Source organism: Podarcis erhardii (genome assembly GCF_964252035.2).
Source record: "Podarcis erhardii genome assembly, chromosome: 3".
Lineage (NCBI taxonomy): Eukaryota > Metazoa > Chordata > Lepidosauria > Squamata > Lacertidae > Podarcis > Podarcis erhardii.
In genome coordinates, this window is record NC_138507.1 from 104,541,465 (window position 1) to 104,547,430 (window position 5,966).

A 5,966-nucleotide genomic window follows, 5' to 3' on the forward strand; every position below is an offset into this window, starting at 1 on the left:
CGAGGAATGTGCTTTAAACATGTGTTAGATGTGCTTTCAATGTATGCTGTAGATGGGGCACTATGGTCTAAACCACTGAGCCTCTTGGGCTTGCCGATCAGAAGGTCGGCGGTTCGAATCCCCGAGACGGAGTGAGCTCCCATTGCTCCGTCCCAGCTCCTGGCAACCTAGCAGTTTGAAAGCACACCAGCAGAAGTAGATAAATAGGTACGGCAGGAAGGTAAATGGCATTTCTGTGCGCTCTGGTTTCTGTCACAGTGTCCCATTGCGCCAGAAGCAGTTTAGTCATGCTGGCCTCAGGACCCAGAAAGTTGTCTGTGGACAAACACCGGCTCCCTCAGCCTGAAAAGTGAGATGAGCGCTGCAACCTCATAGTCACCTTTGACTGGACTTAACCGTCCAGGGGTCCTTTACTTCTTTGTAGATCTGCCCAAAATTTCCTTGGCCGGCCGCATTAATGTCCATTGTTTACTCACTCTGCTTGAAGCAAAGCGTAAAATCTCCCCTTCCATAATCAAATATTTGCATTTTATGAAAAATTTGCAGATGACACCAAACTGGGAGGGGTGGCTAACATCAATAGGAGTATCGCATCTAGATCAAGGGAAGTAATAGTGCCACTGTATTCTGCTCTGGTCAGACCTCACCTGGAGTACTGTGTCCAGTTCTGGGCACCACAGTTCAAGAAGGACACTGACAAACTGGAACGTGTCCAGAGGAGGGCAACCAAAATGGTCAAAGGCCTGGAAACGATGCCTTATGAGGAACGGCTAAGGGAGCTGGGCATGTTTAGCCTGGAGAAGAGGAGGTTAAGGGGTGATATGATAGCCATGTTCAAATATATAAAAGGATGTCACATAGAGGAGGGAGAAAGGTTGTTTTCTGCTGCTCCAGAGAAGCGGACATGGAGCAATGGTTCCAAACTACAAGAAAGAAGATTACACCTAAACATTAGGAAGAACTTCCTGACAGTAAGAGCTGTTTGACAGTGGAATTTGTTGCCAAGGAGTGTGGTGGAGTCTCCTTCTTTGGAGGTCTTTAAGCAGAGGCTTGACAACCGTATGTCAGGAGTGCTCTGATGGTGTTTCCTGCTTGGCAGGGGGTTGGACTCGATGGCCCTTGTGGTCTCCTCCAACTCTATGATTCTATGATTCTAGGTAGAATTAATATATCAGCAATACTGAAAGTTGTCATTTTGCTTCAGGTGTGATGTGCAGCTAATTAAGCTGCCAGCAAATGCCTGGTTTTTTTGTTTTGTTTTTTGTTTTAATGATGTATTGAGAGAGCAGTTCCGCTACAGGGTGAACTTTCTATTAGCAAGGGATGGTCCTAAGGGCGAGCTGACAAGTTGATCGAAAGCACAACAGTCTCCATTAGCAAGCTTGGGAGCACTTGGGCGGTAGGTACTAAAGAGAGCATTAAAGCAGTTTTATAATACCTGCACTGCAAATGAAAAGTAAGAGGAGCCAGGCTGCTGGACCAAACCAAAGGCCCTTCCAGTCCAGCGCTATGTTCTCACAGTGGCCAACCAGAGGCTTGGGGGAAGCCTTTAGCAATAGGCCCAGAGTGATGAACGCCAAAATTTGAAGGCAGTAAAAAGAAGATCTGAATAATCAAAGAAATAAACTACAACTCAGAAGAAAGCTCTTATGCACCAGGATTTTGTAGGGACCCTCCTCTTGACACAAAACCAACTATTAATGTTTCCTTGAGGTTTACCAGGTCAGAGTGGGAGGGGCAGAAGCGATTTATGACTGCGGTTAATGAATTGCTCAAGTGGCAGAGTCTTGGCTCAGAAGAGGGAAGCCACAGCAATCTTACGCAAGCGCTAGCAGCCCTCGGGCTGAATTCCTCAGATAGCTGTAAAGTCTGGATGACAACAGCTCTCTGGTGCAAGGTGTGTGTGTGTGTGTGTGTGTGTGTGTGTGTGTGTGTGTCACTTTGGCTTCTGGCCCCACCCGCCACATTTATGTGGCCCCTGCATGGTTGCCTGGAGCAGGCTGCTGAAAAAGGTTCACTACCCCTGGACTGGAACTGCTAGCTAGGCCTCAAACTGGGCTATATACATACCAACACATTAGACTTCCTGTCTTTCCCGTTGTATATTCCTTTTTTACAAATGAATGTGCTCTTATTATTGCATATTTCTTTACATATTATCTAATACATTCCTATATCAACATGTGCTCTTAGTCTTATTTCTCAACTCAGTCTCACTCCAACGTCAATCAAATGCTAGCATAGATAGTGAACCTTTACTGTATTTTTGAACATATGTTTTATATCTATCCCACTTTTCCATAAATTTTTGTTTTGAATTGCCTCTCAGGGTATTTGTTAGCTGCGCCATTTCAGCAAATTCTTGTAGCTTGTATTTGATTGGGGGGGGGGAGGGCTGGGGATTGTTTTTGTTTTTTCTCTTTGTTTTTTCTTTTTTGTTTCATTTTCTTTCTAGGTATACATGTTGAAAATTATATTATAGCAAGTCCTGTAATGTAATATGACAACGTTTACCGATGTAATATAGGAATGTTAACAAAAGGTAAGTTTGGTGATAGTTTGCTAAGCAAATCAGTCTCTTAAACTTAAGCCAAGAAAGAGTATTCTCTATAAGATTGAATATCTATATACGTATCAAGACTTTGAGATTAGACCACTGAAGAAGCCCGGAAAACTATATTGGGAATGTGCTACCTGCAAGCCCCAGTTAAAGGGCCGCATCGGGGGCCAACAGCGGCCTTTTGATTACTTGGACTGCTAGGGCGAAACAGGTACAAAACGCTGGCACCCTGTCTCTATCTACAACTCTACTAGCATCTCTCAGTATTGTGAATACCACCAAACTTATCTTTTGTTGGTATCTTCATGAACTTATCTAAAAGACTGAGTTAAGCATTTGAAAAATCTATTGAAACCAGACATTACAAGTTCATTTTAGGCGGGGTAGTTTGCAAGTCTTTGTGGCTTTGTTTAATGTTTTGTATTTTTCTCAGAAGGTTGATGCAGCATGTATAATGATTGTTCTGTGTATATTAATCGCCAACGTGTTGCATGAGTCGCACTACTTCTATCAGCAGCACAGGTTGCATTTTTGTACCAGAGACCGGGGTGGCAGCAGTGGCTGCCCGGAGGACTCCCAAGGAGAGGGGAGAGGAGGCTGAGAGAACACTCCACAAGGGAGGGTGCCTGAAAAAGGGTGAGGGGCTGCCAGCTCTGCAGGCAAGGGGTGACATACCTGGGCTCCTGAGCCCCACAGGAGTGCCACGGAAAGAATATAGTTGCTCAAGGGAGCCATGGACTCAGAAAGGTTGAAAACCTCTGACACAAAGGCTTCTGCTAAGCCAGAGTTGTCAACTGCTACTAAGAAGAGAAGCTCCTGACTCACCTCCCTTGTGGTTAAGAGTCGGTTCATAGCAGTATTGAAAATTACAGGTGCAAACACAGAGGCCGGCGGGTCTTCCCCTGACACGCTACATTTCCTTATGCAGGGAGATGTATTCTAATCATAACATTATCGCCATCAGCATAATGCATTGCTGTCAAAGCTTCCTGTAACTGTGCATTTGTAGGAGGGGTATGCATACATGGGGACGCGGGTGGCGCTATGGCCTAAACAACAGAGCCTAGGACTTGCTGATCAGAAGGATGGCGGTTCGAATCCCCAAAACGGGGTGAGCTCCCGTTGCTCGGTCCCTGCTCCTGCCCACCTAGCAGTTCAAAAGCACGTCAATGTGCAAGTAGATAAATAGGTACAGCTCCGGCGGGAAGGTAAACGGCGTTTCCATGCACTCCTCTGGTTCACCAGAAGCGGCTTAGTCATGCTGGCCACATGACCCAGAAGCTGCATGCCGGCTCCCTCGGCCAATAAAGTGAGATGAGCGGAGCAGAGTCGGTCACGGCTGGACCTAATGGTCAGGGGTCCCTTTACCTTTACTATGCATACATGAGTACATTAATTGTAGCTGTTTGTATGGGAATGTTAGTGTTTTATATGACTTTTCAATGATATAAAGGGCTTTATGTTTTCGAATGTGAGTGGCTTAGAGATCTTTAGGTGACTAATGAGTCTAAATAATAATAATTGTAACTGCAATAGGGGACGGGGGAGAAAGAATTGCTCTGCAAACAAGGATGAATTTCCTCCATCTTGAAATTGCTTGAGCATCACTTGGCCTATACAAGCTACTCAGAACAAATTGTGAGAGCAATCCCAGAAGCCCCTGGGCCGCAGTTGAGACTCTGGAGAGCTGGTGTTAGCCAGAGTAGAGAAGGGTGGATCTGCTTATTCTGGGTCAATGTCAAAGTCCATCCCATTTCCACATTAATCGGTAAGATATATGTTTAAAATGTCTATCTGAAAATTTGTATTGAACTAAGTCAATACAAATTGGCAGGGAGGGGGTTGGACTCGATGGCCCTTGTGGTCTCTTCCAACTCTATGATTCTATGATTCTATGATTCTAAGTCCTTCAGAAAGTACTTAAATGCATATTTTAATCAGAAAATAGATATTTAAATAATTTTTATATGTTTCAAAACATCTTTTACCTTAAAATATACATTCTAATGTATTTGTGTGATAGAGATAGATAGATGATAGATAGATAGATAGATAGATAGATAGATAGATAGATAGATGATAGATAGATGATAGATAGATGATAGATAGATAGATAGATAGATAGATAGATAGATAGATAGATGATAGATGAGAACCATATCACAAAAATTGAAGAAGTGCAAAATCCAATGGACAGTTTCATTTTGATTCATGTTGGCCTGGTGTATCAGTTCTTTTAGAAATGCAGACTTAACGAAATTCTTTCTTGTGTTCTGAGTAGCAATGAAAGGATCAGTCAATTCCAGTTCTCTCAGATTCTTATTTTTCTCATCTCAAATTCAGCTCTCCACATTTTAGCAGCAATTTGAGGGTTTCAGTTTTTAAAACCTTCGTGAAAATTCATCAGCATTTTAGGGTGGATTTCTCCCAAAAAACACATTTGTGTATGCAGTTTGGACTAATGCACACATGTTTGCAAGCCTGTTTCCTCCAGTAAGTGCGTTTTTCTAAACGTTGCTTGATTGGACAACTACATCACAGATTTAATGAAGTGTGAACTCTGAAGGAAAGTTGGCATCCAGGCACACATTTTGCTTCAGAAAGTGTGAATTTGGTAGATTCGTCCTTTAAATGCAAACAGAATCTGATTTCCTGCCCCACCTCTGAGCTGCAGTAAAAGAAGGTTTCAAAGCTGTGGTGCTCACAATCGACCAAGGTGCTGAAAATGTGCTTTTTAATAGAAGCTTGCCCATTATCCCACATCAAAGGTTAGCCCAAATGTTATGCAAGATGGAAAACAATTGTCATGTCAACTTCGAAGATCTGAAACTCAAAAGTTCAGTGTGAAGTCGTTTAACCAGACTCCACCCACCAACCCCAGTATAAGATGCTGCCAGACATATATGAGAATGCAAAACCACAAAAGGTTGTGGTATCAGTGTGACCCATCTTTCACCTGAATAATATGGTTCCTGTAGGTTTCCTGTTGGTCATCACAAGACCAGATGAAATTGACACTCTCTAGCACGCTTAAGCTAGATGTCGGTGTCACTGGTGGTTGAGTCTTCTTTTTAAATAATAATAATAAAAAAGAAAGAAAACCCACAACTTCATCTTAAGTTGCTGAAGCAACTTCCCCAAGCAACCACAAAACATAAGATTCTCATGGGAAAAACAATGGCGGCTTCATGTTTCATTTTTGACAGTCCTGATGAAATTTGTGAACTTCAGATGTTCTCAGATTTTAAAATGTTACACATGGTTTTTAATTGCATGTGGGTATGTTAATTGTAAACTGCTTTGATACTTTTTTGTTAATGAATAGCGATATGCGATTATTATTTTTTACAAAAAGCAAAAGTAAGGAAATAAAATTAAAAGTCTGCAAGCAACTCCCTTCAAACTT